Source organism: Leucoraja erinacea, chromosome 27, assembly GCF_028641065.1.
Source record: "Leucoraja erinacea ecotype New England chromosome 27, Leri_hhj_1, whole genome shotgun sequence".
NCBI classification, from domain to species: Eukaryota; Metazoa; Chordata; class Chondrichthyes; order Rajiformes; family Rajidae; genus Leucoraja; species Leucoraja erinaceus.
In genome coordinates, this window is record NC_073403.1 from 4,801,462 (window position 1) to 4,818,110 (window position 16,649).

Genomic DNA, 16,649 nt, shown 5'->3' on the forward strand with positions numbered 1-16,649 from the left:
CAAGGATTGAAAATTTGTCACAGAGAGTCATGGAGTCATAGAGTCTTACAGCACGGGAACAGGCCCTTCAGCCCACCCTGCCCATGCCGACCAAGATGCCTCATCTGCACCATTCCCACTTGTCCCGTGGTACCCGTCCAAATGTTATACGTTTAATTTCAGCGGAAAAAATCATTGGGACTTCTCTTCCTTCCATCATGGACATGGGGTACAAGCGCTGTCTGATTAGAGCTAAGGGCATTACCAGAGCCCCCACACACCCACAATTTGGACTGTTTATACTGCTTAACTCTGGGAGGAGGTACCGCAGCATGAAGAGCGGGACAACCAGGTTCTGCAACAGCTTCATCCCCCAGGCCATAAGATTACTGAACAATCAACAAAACCGAGGCTAGAACTTTTTAAATATCGACACTTTTAAAAAACTTTTTATATATATTTATTTTACAGAACCATGCACATGAGGCAATTTTATGGACGCACCTAGCACTTTTACTATTACCTGATTTTGGAGAGTCAAATGCAACAAAATTTCGTTCAAGGTGCACTGTGTCTAGGTGTATATCTGAATGACAATAAAGTTTTCATTCATTCATTCATGCATTCATTCATTCATCCATTCATTCGTAATGGGAGCAGAATTAGGCCATTCGGCCCATCAAGTCAACTCCACCATTCATTCATTCATTCATGGCTGATCTATCTTTCCCTTCTAACCCCATTCTCCTGCCTTCTCCCCACAATGCCTAACACAGTACTAATCAAAAATTTATCTCTCTCTGCCTTAAAAAATATCCATAGAGAGCCTCCACAGCCTTCTAATGTCCTTTTAATGCCCGTTAGTGTTTAGTTTAGTTCAGGCATACAGCACGGAAACGGGCCCTATGGCGCACCGAGTCCACCAGCCAACCAGCGATCTCCCTAACACACTAACGGCGGCACGGTGGAGCAGCGGTAGAGTTGCTGCCTTACAGCACTTGCAGCGCCGGAGACCCGGGTTCGATCCTGACTACGGGTGCCGTCTGTACGGAGTTTGCACGTTCTCCCCGTGACCTGCGTGGGTTTTCTCCTTGATCTCCAGTTTCCTCCCACACTCCAAAGACGTGCAGGTATTTAGTTTTCAAGAAGGATCTGCAAATGCTGGAAAATCGAAGGTACACACAAAAATGCTGGAGAAACTCAGCGGGTGCAGCAGCATCTATGGAGCGAAGGAAATAGGTGACGTTTTGTGCCGAAACGTCACCTATTTCCTTCGCTCCATAGATGCTGCTGCACCCGCTGAGTTTCTCCAGCATTTGTGTGTACCTTCAGGTGTTTAGTTTAATTGGCTTGGTGTAAGTGTAAATTGTCCCTGGTATGTGTAGGATAGTGTTAATGTGCGGGGATCGCTGGTCGGCACGGACAAAGGGCCTGTTTCTGCACTGTATCTCTAAACTATGCATTTTGTTGTCTCTGTACTGTACACTGACAATGACAATTAAAATTGAATCTGAATAAACTAACACTGTCCTACACACACTAGGGACAATCTTACATTTACACCAAAGCCATTTACCTTACAAACCTGTACCCCTTTGGAATGTGAGAGGAATCCGGAGATCCTGGAGAAAACCCATGCGGTCACGGGGAGAACGTGCAAACTCCGTACAGACAGCACCCGTAGTCGGGATCGAACCTGGATCTACCGCTGCGCCACCGTGCCGCACAAGTTACTTGTACTTCTACCCCTTCTACCAGCAGTGCCAGATATTCAGGGACAAAATCCAGCTGCAAGATGGGCAGTATGCAGTGGGACATTTACACATTATCACCTTCCAAACCCAATATGCGTCTGCTGGTTTGTTCTCAGCAGCAACGCAGGCATCCAAACACACAGGAACATGGAACATTGGAGAGTACAGCACAGGAACGAGGCCCTTTGGCCCACAATGCTTGTGCCGAACATGAGGCCAAGTCACACAGGGATATAATCAAGATAAGACACAAAATGCTGGAGTAACTCAGCGAGCCAGGCAGCATCTCTGGAGAAAAGAAATAGGCGAAGTTTCGGGTCGAGACCCATCAGCAGACTGTCACTCCACCATTCAATCACAGCTGATCTATCTCTCCCTCCTAACCCCATTCTCCTGCCTTCTTCCCCTAACCTCTGACACCCATATTGAGTAAGAACTGCATCTGCAGTTCCTGGTTTCCACTCTACCTTGTAAGAGGTGGGAGGATGCAGGGCTCCCCTTAGTTTGAACCAAGCAATGTCCGATTACCCAGAGTGGTGAGTACGGCGGGGGAGGGGGGGCGGGGGGGGGGGGGGGGGGGGGCAAATTTGCATTTATATGAGGTTTTCTTTAATCTCCCGCATGGCAATGATGGAGACCGCTGGGAATGCCGGGCCCTTTGTTTGCTGCTTGTCACTCTGGTGCAATGAAAGCATTCGGCACTGCCAGAAGCAACAATTAAGGAATCGGGAATGCTTGGAATGTCTTTGGTCAGGGAGAGTCTCAAACTAACAGAGAGCTGTTCACGTGACTCACCCTACCCACCCCCACCCACCCCCACCCCACCCACACCCACCCACCACCCCACCCGCTCCAGCCCACCCCCATCCCACCCACTCCCACCTGGACGCCCCCCACCCACTCCCATCCAACAACCCACTACCACCCATTTTGTTTGTGTTAAATTTTTTTGTGTGTTTTTGTGTGTTCTTAATCATTGTGCCGCTGCTGGCAAATTCATTTCACTTGCACATTATTATGCAATGTTTTGGTCTCCTCATCTGAGGAGAGACATTCTTGCCATAGAGGGAGTACAGAGAAGGTTCACCAGACTGATTCCTGGGATGTCAGGACTTTCATATGAAGAAAGACTGGATAGACTCGGCTTGTACTCGCTAGAATTTAGAAGATTGAGGGGGGAATCGTATAGAAAACTTACAAAATTCTTAAGGGGTTGAACAGGCTAGATGCAGGAAGATTGTTCCCGATGTTGGGGAAGTCCAGGACAAGGGGTCACAGTTTAAGGATAAGGGGGAAATCTTTTAGGACCGAGATGAGAAAAACATTTTTCACACAGAGAGTGGTGAATCTCTGGAATTCCCTGCCACAGAAGGTAGTTGAGGCCACAGTTCATTGGCTATATTTAAGGGAGTTAGATGTGGCCCTTGTGGCTAAAGGGATCAGGGGGTATTAGAGAGAAGGCAGGTACAGGATACTGAGTTGGATGATCAGCCATGATCATATTGAATGGTGGTGCAGGCTCGAAGGGCCGAATGGCCTCTACTCCTGCACCTATTTTCTATGTTTCTATGTTTCTAATGTGACGAATAAAACTGATTGTATTGTATTGTATCCCTATTCCCATTTCTGCTCCCGTTCTAACTCCTGTTCCAGCTCTGGTCGCCATTCTGATTCCTGCTCTCCTTCCTACTCTTGTTCTGGGTCCCATCCCAGCTCCTGTTCCCAATCCTATCCCCACCCCTGCTCCCATTTCCCATTCCCAGTCCCACTTCCCCTCACGTTGCTGCTCCGACCTGCCGTGAAACTTTGGGAAGCTTTTGTCCTGCAGAAAGGTTTTGTAAAAAGTGCACAAAGGTATCCGATGGGTATATTTGAGAATCCTTGAAAGGGAAAACTTTTCCCAATGAAAGAGCGGTTTTGTGGAATGCCCCAAGGTAGACACAAAGTGCTGCAGTAACTCAGGGGGTCAGGCAGCATCTCTGGAGAGAAGGAATAGGTGATGTTTTGAGTCGAGACTCTTCTTCAGACTGAGAGTCAGGGTAAGATTCTTACTTGCAGCAGCACAACAGAATATGTATACTGTAAACGGTACAATAAATAAGAAATAAACTTCTGTGTGTGTGTGTATATATACAGTACATACACACACACATATACACACATACATATACACATGTATACACAGTGCCCTAACTTTACATATTCTGTGGTGGTGCTGCTGTAAGTAAGAACTTCTTCCCGACTCTCAGTCTGAAGAATGTTCTTGACCCAAAATGTCACCTATTCCTTCTCTCCAGAGGTGCTGCCTGACCCCCTGAGTTACTCCAGCTTGTGTCTATCTTCAGTAAGAATTTCACTGTTCTATCTGGGACATACTAGACTAACACACTCTTGGCTCCCAGTCTGAGCCCGACCTGAAACATCATTTGTACTTTTCCCTCCAGAGATGCTGCCAGACCCGTTGAGTTGCTCCAGCACTTTGTGTCTGTCTGGTGATTCCACACAACTCTCTTTCCTTGGGGAAAGGTGGGGAGGGGTTGGGGGGGGGGGGTTGAAGAGCTGAACCTGTAGCTGAGCTGTTTGCGTGCCTGTCTGTCACTGCTGGTTGCTCCTGAGATCCCACAAAGGCTAAGTTCAGATGCACACCGGATGGAGCTGGGGGTGTGGGGGGCGGGGGGGGGGGGGGGGGGGAGTGGAGTGGAGTGTCAGAGTGGATAACTCAATCAGGCAAGGACTCCAACAGAGACTTCAAAAGTGTGTTGGAAGGAACTGCAGATGCCGGTTTAAACCAAAGGTGGACGCACAAAAGGCTGGAGTAACTCAGCGGGACAGGCAGCATCTCTGGAGAGAAGGAATGGGTCGAGACTCCTCTTCAGGCTGAACAAGAATCTCGACCCGAAACATCACCCGTTCCTTCTCTCCAGAGTTGCTGAGCCTGTCCCGCAGAGTTACTCCAGCTTTTTGTATCTATCTTCGACTTCAAACCCAGTCTGGGCTAAACACACGGCCAGGAATAGATTGTCTAATTTATTAATTTTTTTTAAATATTTATTTTATTAGAAGTAAGTACAATCATAGGGCACCAAAGTGCCTAATATATATTTTCATAAAACATTTTATGTACAGCTTCTTTTTTTTTTGTTATAATAAAGATGAGAATAAGAAAAATAAATTAGATAGTAAAGGATAGAAAGGCGTGAGATATATAGTTTGTGAAGAAGAAGAAAAAAGATGAATGAGTGAAGAGTTTTTTTTTATATTTTTTAAATTTTATTAGCAGTTAATACAGTACAAAACAGTACAGTAGAACCTAATTTTAGGTGCCAACTATGTCATACCGTAATTCACTCTATGTACAACCTCTACTTTTATGTTTTGAGAAGGGAAGTAAGACAAGAAAAAGAAAACAATAGAAAGGAGAAAAAGAGGAAAAATAGATGGTAGAATATGTGTGTTATGATTGTGTTTTTAATTTGTTTGGTTGTTTTGTTGTTTGTCTTTTGCACAAAATTCCGCGAGCATTGCCACTTTCATTTCACTGCACATCTCGTATGTGAGGTGACAAATAAACTTGACTTGACTTGACTAGAGAATAGAAAAAACGTGAAGTGTGTATATATATATATAAAAAAAAAGAAAAAGTGGGAAGTAGAAATAGGAGAGAAGGCCCCTTAAAAGAGAAATTTTCAAATCTGTATTCGGAGATGTAGATCTATCCACGGCATGAACTGAAATCATCAAACCTTACGGTACCGCTGCATCACATGATTCCAAAACATCGATGAAAGGAGACCAACTCCTTAAGAATTGGTCATATTTATCTATTAGTCGGAGTCTCGTTTCTTCAAGGCGTGCTATGTCCATCATATTCCTAATCCACATTTTAACAGTTGGTGTGGTTGTATTTTTCCAAAATTTAAGTATCAATTTCTTTCCAATTATTAACCCATAATTTAAAAAAAAAACGTTTTGGTCTTTATTTAAATTGATATCTTCTACTATTATTCCAAATATAATCCATTCCGTTTTAGGTTCTATTGTGGACTTGAAAAGCTTTGTAAATATATCAAATATATCGCTCCAAAATGTATTCAACTTTGTACATCCTACAAATGAATGTGTTATATTAGCGTTTTGAAACAAACATTTATCGCATCTGGGAGAGATGTTTGGATAACATTTATTCAACCTCGTTTTTGAATAATATAGTCTATGTAATAATTTGAATTGAATTAAATTATGTCTTGCATTAATAGAACAATTATGTGTGTTCATCAGATACTTTTCCCATCTATCCTTCGAGATCTTTACCATTAGCTCATGTTCCCAATCTTCTCTTAGTGCTTCTGTTGAGGGTAATTCTCTATTTAATATATTATTATAAAAGTATAGAAAAATAGAAACATTGAAATTAGGTGCAGGAGTAGGCCATTCGGCCCTTCGAGCCTGCACCGCCATTCAATATGATCATGGCTGATCATCCAACTCAGTATCCCGTACCTGCCTTCTCTCCATACCCTCTGATCCCCTTAACCACAAGGGCCACATCTAACTCCCTCTTAAATATAGCCAATGAACTGGCCTCGACTACCCTCTGTGGCAGAGAGTTCCAGAGATTCACCACTCTGTGTGAAAAAAGTTCTTCTCATCTCAGTTTTAAAGGATTTCCCCCTTATCCTTAAGCTGTGACCCCTTTCCTGTATGATATTAGTTTTTGTGAATCAGCCTTAATATTCATTGCTTCTTCTAAAGGGTCTAAAAATATAGTTTGAAATCTATGTGTATATTTCTTCATAAAGTCACATATCTGTATATATTTAAAATATTGATTATCCTTCAGTTTAAATTTTAATTTTAAATGTTGAAATGATAACAGTTTGCCCAATTCATACATATCCCCTACTCTCCTAATCCCCAGTCTATCCCATTGTTGATAATGTTTAGTGAAGAAAGTTGAGAAAAAGACAATAGAAAAAAAGAGAATAAGACATAAACATCGGGACGACAGATGGCGCAATGGGCTAAGTGTTCGGCTGGCGACCGGAAGGTAGCCGGTTCGAATCCCGCTTGGAGTGGCATAAACTGTCGTTGTAAGAGAGTCCTTGTTTACAAGACACTTTGACCCACCATTCTGTGTTCGGTCCTGAACAGTTAGTTTTTGACAATTGTGCTTGCACCATATGATTCCAAACAAAATAAATAAAAAATGAGGGAAAAAATGGAGACCACTCGTTATATAATCTTTGAATTGGTCTGAAACAGTTAGTTTTTACAATTGTGTTGCACCATATGATTCCAAACAGACCACAAATGGAGACCAACTCGTTATGAATTGGTCTGATGTGTCCATTAGGAGGAATCACATTTCCTCAAGATGTGCGGTGTCCAACATACTTGCAATCCACATTTTAAGTGTTGGTATTGATGTATTTTTCCAAAATTTAAGTATTAATTTTTTTTGCTATTATTAAACCAAAGTTAAAAAATAAATTTTGAGATGTGTTCAATTTATTCCCATCTTCCATTACACCAAATATAATCATTTCAGTATTAGGTTCCATTCTTATCTTGAATAATTTTGTAAATATTTCGAAAATATCACTCCAAAATCTATAAAGTTTTATGCAGGAAACAAAGGAGTGTGTTACAGTTGCGTTTTGGGATAGACATTTATCGCAAATGGGGGATATTTTTGGATTAAATTTGTTCAATCTTGTTTTTGAATAATATAATCTATGTAAAATTTTAAATTGAATTAGATTATGTCTCACATTAATCGAACATTTGTGAATATATATCAAGTACTTTTCCCATAGATTGTCTAATGAACAAGATGGATCTATGCAAGACAGACGTGAACAATTCCACCGCTCCATTCGAGAGAAGAGTCTGAGATTTCAGAAACCTACCCCTTAAATCAAAACACTCAGCAGATCAGGCCAGCATTTGTAGAAAGAGTTAATGTTTCAGATCAAACCCGTGTTTGTTTTTCTCTCTCCACAGATGCTGCCTGGCCTGCTGGATTTTTCCAGCATTTTCCGCTCTTATTTTCGGATTTCCAGCATTTTTTTTCATCGGCACAGCGGTGCGGATGCCTCACAACGCCAGAGTCTTCAGTTCGATCCTGAACTCAGCTGCTCTCTGTGTGGAGTTTGCATGTTTTCCCTAGGACTGTGGGCTTCCTCCGGGTGCTCCAGTTCTCTCCCACATACCAAAGACTTGCAGATTTGTCAGTCAATCAGCCCTCTGTAAAATTGCCCCTGGTGTGTAGGGAGTGGGTGTGAAAGTGGGATAACTAGTGTGAACGGGTGATCACTGGCTGGCCTGGACTTGGTGAGCCGAAGGGTCTGTTTCCGTGCTGTATCTTTAAACTAAAGCTAAACTATTCAGTGCGGGTAATGGCCGAGTGTCTGAGCGCCGACACCAAGAATCAAAAATGAACTCAATTCAGAAATTGTTGGAAGCTCACAGCAGTCCATCACCAGTACTGACCTCCCCACCATCGAAGGGATTTATAGACATTGATGCCTCAAAAACACACACGCACACGCACGCACACACGCATACACACACATACACACGCACATGCACGCACATGCACAGGCACACAGGCACACACGTGCACGCACACACATACACACAGGCACACACACGCGCACATACACACACAGGCACACAGGCACACACGTGCACGCACACACATACACACAGGCACACACACGCACAGGCACACACACACACAGGCACATGCGCGTACACACACACACACAAACACACACACACACACACACACGCACGCACACACACAGGCACAGGCACGCGCGTACACAGGCATGCACACACAAAAACACACACTCACACACGCAGTCACACACACTCACACACAAGCGCACGCACACACAAAACACACACATGCACACATACAATCACACTCTCTCGCACATACACGCACTCGCGCACACATACACACTCGGACACACACACACCCGCCCTGGGGTAGAGGTGGTGACTGTCTACCCCGACTCTGCCTCCCTGATCTCTTACCCTGATCTCTCTCCCCCACTGAGCTAGGGAGGGACAGAGGGAGGGGGAGAGGTGGAGAGGGAGAGGGAGAGGGGACTCTGGGAGGGCGAGGGAGAGGGAGAGGGAGAGGGAGAGGAGCTAGGGAGAGGGAGAGGGAGAGGGTGATGGAGAGACAGACAGACAGAGTGTAATCAACGTCGCCGGGGGAACAGTTTGTGTTAATAAATTTAAATTCTGAAAATGAGGAGAAGATTTTTACCAAATAACTTTTATTTTTACGAGGATGTTTCCGTAACCGGCTCCCGTCTCCGCACTAGTATCCTACGGGATCTTTGGTGCGGAGACGGAAGCCGGTTACGGAAATGGGGCCATGAATCTGCCCATGACCGTACTACGTCTTTATCGTCGAGTGAACCATCTTGCCCGCTGTAGGATCTTTGCTCTGCGCATCCTCACACCACAGCAGGGGGTCTCTGCCCCAGCCTCACGAATTCAAATCAAATCATTGTCCTTCTAAAATGCAGCAGATTAAAAAACTGGGCTGCACAAGGGGCTGTCAGCAGGTTTCATCTGGTGGCCAATCTAACGGGGCGCGCTGGTTCTCATTGCCATCAGAAAAGACACCACAGCTTTCCCGCCATGTATGTGGTTTTAAAGATTCCTCTGCCATAGCCCCCCCCCCCCCCCCCCCAGAGAAGGACAACACTAGTAGGGGCGGCACGGTGGAGCAGCGGGTAGAGCTGCTGCCTCACAGCGCCTGAGACCCGGCTTTGATGATGCCTGCACGGAGTTTGTACGTTCTCCCCGTGACCTGTGTGGGCTTTCTCCGGGTGCTCTGGTCCACCTTCACGCTCCAAAGACGTAGAGGGTCGTAGGTTAATTGGCTTCGGTAAAATTGTAAATTGTCCCGTGTGTGTGTGTGTGGGACAGGGTTGATGTGCAGGGATCGCTGGTCGGCAAGGACCCGATGGGCCGAAGGGCCTGCTTCCATGCTGTACCTCAAAACTGTAGTTAAAAAACTACCTAAGTCCACCCAGAGGGTAGACAAAAGTGCTGGAGAAACTCAGCGGGTGCAGCAGCATCTATGGAGCGAAGGAATTAGGCAACGTTTCGGGCCGAAACCCTTCTACAGGCTGATCCAGTCTTCGGTTTTCAGAAAGAGGCAACGTTTCGGGCCGAAACCCTTCTATACAGACTTATCCAGTCTGAAGAAGGGTTTCGGCCCAAAACGTTGCCTAATTCCTTCGCTGCTGCCCCCGCTGAGTTTCTCCAGCACTTTTGTCTACCTTCGATTTTCCAGCAACTGCAGTTCCTTCTTGACCACCCAGACAATGTGGGACTGGGATAAAACCAGGAATCTTTCACAGAGGGGACTACACGAGTCAGGCTGGGGGAGAAAAGGAGATACAAGGAACTGCAGATGCTGGTTTATAAGATAAGACACAAAGTCCTGGATGACTCCCCGGGTCAGGCAACATCTCTCCAGTACATGGGCGTTTCAAGTTGAGACCCGAAATGTCACCTGTTCCTTTTCTCCAGAGATGCTGCCAGACCCTTTGAGTTTTTGCGGTCTATCTTTAGTGTAAACCAGCATCTGCAGTTCCTTCCTACAAAAAGAGCTGCAGACGCTGGTTTAAAAAAAAAAGACACAGAGCACTGGAGGAACTCAGCGAGTCAGGCAACATCTCTGGAGAACATGGACAGATGACTAAATGCGTAGGAAGGAACTGCAGGTGCTGGTTTACACCGAAGATGGACACAAAATGCTGGAGTAACACAGCGAGACTGGCAGCATCTCTGGAGAGAAGGAATGGATGACGTCGCTTCTTCAGTCTGAAGAAGGGTCTCGACCTGAAATGTCGCCCATTCCTTCTCTCCAGAGATGCTGCCTGTCCCGCTGAGTTACTCCAGCTTTTTGTGTCGTAGGACTGATCAGTGACAACGATGAGCCAGCCTACAGGGAGGAGGTCCAGCACCTGGCAGCATGGTGTGCCAACAATAACCTCGTCCTCAACTCCAAGAAGACGAAGGAAATTATTGTTGAGTTGAGGAAGAACAGAGGGGGCAGACATACCCCCATCCACATAAACGGGACTGAGGTGGAGCGCGTCTCCAACTACAAATTCCTCGGGGTACACATCTTGGAGGATTTGTCCTGGTCCCTCAATAGCACCAAGCTTTACTTCCTGAGGAGGCTCAAGAAAGCTCACCTGTCCCCCCCAGACCCTGACCAACCTCTACCGCTGTATCATCGAAAGCATCCTGACCACCTGCTTCACGGTATGGTACAGCAGCTGCACTGTAGCGGACAGGAAGGCACTACAACGGGTGGTGAAAACCGCTCAGTACATCATCGGTGCCCCGCTCCCTGCCATGGATGCCCTCCACCGAAAACGGTGTCTGAGACGGGCCGGGAAGATCATCAAGGACCCCTCCCCACCCTAACCATGGCCTGTTTGCCCTCCTCCCATCAGGGAGGTGGTACAGGAGCCTCAGGTCTCGAACTAGCAGGGTGAGGAACAGCTTTTTCAACAACACACTTACATTGCTGAACTCGGGAGTCCCGTCGCTAGATATCTTTGGTCTCGCCATCCACATTGTTAACCAGTATTCAGATTCAGATTCAATTTTAATTGTCATTGTCAGTGTACAGTACAGAGACAACGAAATGTATTCTTCTTACTCTAATGTATGCTTGTTCTGTATTTTTTTAAATTCCTATCTTGCACTATGACTATGAGCAGACGCTGAACTGCATTTCGTTGTACCTATACTTGTATCTGTGCAATGATAATAAAGTTGAATTGAATTGAATTGAGTCGTACTCCAGAAACTTGCGTTCCGCGCAAGATTCCAGCATCTGCAGTTCCCTTGCCTTGCGTTTCCACAGAAAGCCCAGCCTTGGTTTGTGCATCGTGAATGGTGAAACCCTTTAATCTACCAGAGGAATGCCTCTCTTTGTGTGTGTGCGGGAGCTCACACATTGTTTGACCAGCCCCTCCCCCCACTCGCCCGCCCTTACACTGAGCTGATCAATCACCATGAATGAACACACTGATGTGACCAACTTCCTCTTGCTCAGCGTCACGGTGGCGCAGCGGTAGAGTTGCCGCCTCACGGCGACGGAGACCACGGTTCGATGCTGACTACGGGCGCCGTCTGTACGTTCTCTCCCCGTGACCTGCGTGGGTTTTCTCCGGGTGCTCCGGTTTCCTCCCACACTCCAAAGGCGTACAGGTTTGCAGGTTAATTGTTGTTGGTTAAAACAGGTAAATTATCCCTGGTGTGTGTAGGATAGGGCTAGTGTACGGGACTGTGGGTCAGTGCAGACTTGACGGGCTGAAGGGCCTCTTTCCGTGCTGTATCTCTAAAGTCTAAAGAGAGGCTCCAAAAACAATTGTGATTTTTTTAAATCTCTCCTAACTGTGACTTTTAATGGCTTTTAAATAAAATCAGGGAAGAAATCACTTCAGCAGCTGTGGGAGTTCAGAATTATAGAATTAGGCCGTTCGGCCCATCGATTCTACTGCGCCATTCAATCATGGTTGATCTATCTTTCTCTCTCAACCCCATCCTCCTGCCTTCTCCTTTGATGCCTTTCCTAATCAAAAACTTCCCGATCTCGGTTTTAAAAATACTCAATGATGGCCTCCACAGCCCCATGTGGCAATGAATTCCACAGATTCACCGCCCTCTGGCTAAAGCAAATCCTCCTCATCTCCTTTCTAAATCCTCCTCATCTCCTTTTATCCTGATGGGTTTTGAGTCGAGACACTTCTTCACCAAAAGTACACAAAAATGCTGGAAAAACTCAAACGTTGCCTATTTCCTTCGCTCCATAGATGCTGCTGCACCCGCTGAGTTTCTCCAGCATTTTTGTGTACCTACGATTTTCCAGCATCTGCAGTTCCTTCTTTAACACTTCTTCACCAATCCATGTTCTCCAGAGATGCTGCCTGACCAGCTGAGTTACTCCAGCACTTTGTGTCTTTTTTGGTAAACCAGCATCTGCCGTTCCTTGCAAATCATTCATACTCAGGATGGTCCGATACTGATCGGTAATCTGTGTATCTGTAACTGTTACAGGGAATGGCAATGTTTACAGCCTAGACTTTAACGACACAGTGCAGAAACCGGCCCTTCAGCCCACTGAGTCCACGCCGACCAGCGACCGCTAACATTATCCGACACACTACTGACAATTTACAATTTCACCAAAGCCAATTAACCTGGAAACCCGTGCAGGAAGGAACTGCAGATGCCGGTTTAAACCGAAGATAGACACAAAAAGCTGGAGTAACTCAGCGGGACAGGCAACATCTCGGGAGAGAAGGAATGGGTGACGTTTCGGGTCGAGACCCTTTCTTCAGACTGCTAAGGGATAAGGGAAACAACCAACAAACCTGTGCGTCTTTGGAGTGTGGGAGGAAACCGGAGGTTCTGGAAAAAAACCAACGCAGGTCACGGGATGAACGTACAAACTCCGTATAGACAGCACCCGTAGTCGGGATCGAACCCGGGTCTCTGTCGCTGTGAGGCAGCAACTCTACCGCTGCCCAGTGGTGACTGATATTTAATTTCTACTGGCGGGGAGATTCTATGGTTCAGTTTAAGTTTAGTTGCGAGATACAGCGCAGCAATAGGACCTTCGGCCCAACGAGTCCGTGCCGACCAGCGATCCCCGCACACTTACAGTATCCTACACACACTGGGGACAATTTACAATTACACCAAGCCACTTAACTTACAAACCTGTACGTTTTTGGAGTGTGGGAGGAAACCCGAAGATCTCGGAAAAAAAACCCCACGCAGGTCACGGGGAGAACATACAAACTCCGTACAGACAGCACCCGTAGTCGGGATCGAACTCGGGTCTCTGGCGCTGTGAGGCAGCAACTCTACCGCTGCGCCGCTAAGTGTTGGCTGACTTCTATTGTGTAGGAAGGAACTGCAGATGCTGGTTTACACTGAAGATAGACCCAAATTGCTGGAGTAACTCCAGCAGCATCTCTGGAGAGAAGGAATGGGTGACGTTTTGGGTCGAGACCCTTCTTCGGACTCCACCTGAAGACGGGTCTCGACCCGAGACGTCACCCACTCCTTCTCCTTCTCTCCAGGGATGCTGCCTGTCCCGCTGAGTTACTCCAGCATTTTGTGTTTCTATTGATGGGGAGATTCTACAGGAAGTGCTAAAGAGCAGGAAACAGGAGGGGGGGACGAATTAAGGTGACACGCGGGTAACCTTCACTGGGGGATTGCCACACCTAGTTGCCGACAAGGCAGACTGACACGCTCTTGCCCCATGTGGAGCACATGTCAACATATATGATCCTGAGCACATGTCAACATGTATGATCCTGAGGAACCTGGGTACAGCTGTGCAGCACACGTCAGCATGAGCAGAATGCTAAAGTAGCTTCACCTTGCAACCAACAACACTGTTCGTCACAAACGCTCCCTGTAGGGTTGAGATCCACATTCTCTCCTGCTCTCTGCATAAAGAGGAGTCCCATAATCACACAGCATGGAAACAGGCCCTTCGGCCCAACTCGTCCATGCCGGCCAACATGCCCCATCCATGGTCGGCATCGCGGTAGAGTTGCTGCCTCACAGCGCCCGAGACCCGGGCTCCATCCTGATTACGGGTGCTGCCTGGTTGTACCGTTCTCCCCGTGACCTGCGTGGGTTTTCTCCGGGTGTTACGGTTTCCTCCCACACTCCAGACAATCTCCCGACCCGACCCTCACCACAGGCCCGTCCCGATCATTGAGGCCCCAGGAGAGTTAGATTTAGCTCTTAGGGCCAAAGGAATCAAGGGATATGGGGAGAAAGCAGGAACGGGGCACTGATTTTGGATGATCAGCCATGGCGGTGCTAGCTCGAAGGGCCGAATGGCCTACTTCTGCACCAATTTTCTGTTCCAATGTTTCTATATAACTCCCCCACCATCCTCCCCTGCACTCAATAACAGTGAGTGGGGGAGAGGTCTCTGTGTGCCTCTGGTTGTCCACATCCTGTTCCATTCCAATGCCACGTCTCAGACTTGATGCTCAACAGCATTTCACAGCTCTGTTGTGTCACACAGAGTTTAAATAGTTACACAAGATGCCGTTATTGGGCATTTACCTGGCCCAGACCATCACGCAAACCAACCTCCCTTGCGTTGATCCACCAGCATCATCAAGGACCAGTCTCATCCAGGGCCACTCCCTCTTCGCCCCTCTCCCATCAGGCAAGTGTGAAAACGCACACCTCCAGATTCAGGTAGAGTTTCTTCCCAGATGTTATCAGGCAACTGAACCATCCTATCACCAACTGGAGGGAGGTCCTGATCTACCTCAAAGATAGACACAAAATGCTAGAGTAACTCAGCGGGACAGGCAGCATCTCTGGAGAGAGGGAACGGGTGACGTTCCGTGTCGGGACCCTTCTTCCTACCCGAAACGTCACCCATTCCTTCTCTCCAAAGACACTGCCTGTCCCGCTGAGTTACTTCAACAATTCGGTGTCTATAGAAACATAGAAAACATAGAAAATAGGTGCAGGAGTAGAGGCCATTCGGCCCTTCGAGCCCCGCACCGCCATTCAATATGATCATGGCTGATCATCCAACCAGCATCTGGAGTTCCTTCCTACACCCTGGCCACATCTGCATAACCGGAGACCCTTGGACGATCTTTGACCCTGCACTAAACGTTATTCCCTATTATCCTGTATCAGTACACTGTGAATTGCTTGATTGTAAGCATGTATAGTCTTTCCGCTGACTGGATAGCATGCAACAAAAAAGCTTTTCACTGTATCTCGTTACACGTGACAATAAACTGAATTAAAACTAAACTACACTAAACTCACACCCCTTCTCCCCTCTCCCGTTGGGCAGAAGACACAAAAGTTTCAGAGCTTAAAATTCAAGAACAGCTTATTCCCCGAATCATAGACGAAACTCATTTATTTCCAATTTCCAGCATCTGCAGTTTGTCGGTTGCCATTTCTGAAATTCATCGGCCAAATTTTCATCACCAGGCCCCCCCTCAGCAGTAAAGACTTCCGAGACCATATTCTGCCCATCTGCCGCGGAAAATCTTTCTGTAACTTTAAAGACATTTGTGTTGCACTTTCAACGGTCTCCAGTTCAGAAGAAAGCCCCCAGCTGTTCAAACTTCCTTGTAGCTGTGACCACACGGTCCAGGTGCCCCCAAAACAGGCGCCTCATGCTTCCAATATCCGCTTCATAACAGATACTAGCGCCTGGCTGGTGGACTTATTGTTTAAACACACCCCCCCCCCCCCCCACTCTCTTCTGAAGACAGACACAAAGTTCTGGAGTAAAGGGCCTGTCCCACTTACGCGATGTTTTTCGGCAACTTGCCGTCACCCGTCATGCTCATAAAAGTACGACTCTTTGGGCGACTACTCACGGCCATACATGCGACAATACGACCAATACAGGCGACGGGGTGACATGTATTGTATTCAAATTTATTGTCATTGTCTCAATTTGAGACAACAAAATGAATTTCCCTTACAGGCAGTGTCATAAAAAAATAAAATAAAAAATTAAAATAAAATTTAAAAAAACATAATAATAATAATAAATAAATTATAAAACATATTAAAAATAAAATTGAAATTGAATTAAAAAAAAAAAAAAAAAAAGCACAAACACAGAAAGTCCATGACACAACATAACATAAATGGCACCAAGGTGAGGATTGCACCATAGTCCAGCCAGCCTGTACGATCGTGAGTAGTCGCCCAAAGAGGCGTACCTTTTTCTGGATTTTCAACATGTTGAACATTTTCGGAGACCTGCTGCGACCATAACGGGTGCCGGCAAGCTGCCGGAAAAAATAATCACCTAAGTGGGACAGGCTCTTTTCACTCAGCGGG

At 46.4% G+C, this 16,649-nt stretch overlaps 1 protein-coding gene across 2 annotated transcripts in view; it reads right to left on the reverse strand.

The window, feature by feature from the left end:
- The window catches only part of igf2bp1 (insulin-like growth factor 2 mRNA binding protein 1), an 83,329-nt gene that overhangs the window by 24,926 nt on the left and 41,754 nt on the right, over window positions 1-16,649 (reverse strand). The gene's annotated exons all lie outside the window — the stretch shown is intronic.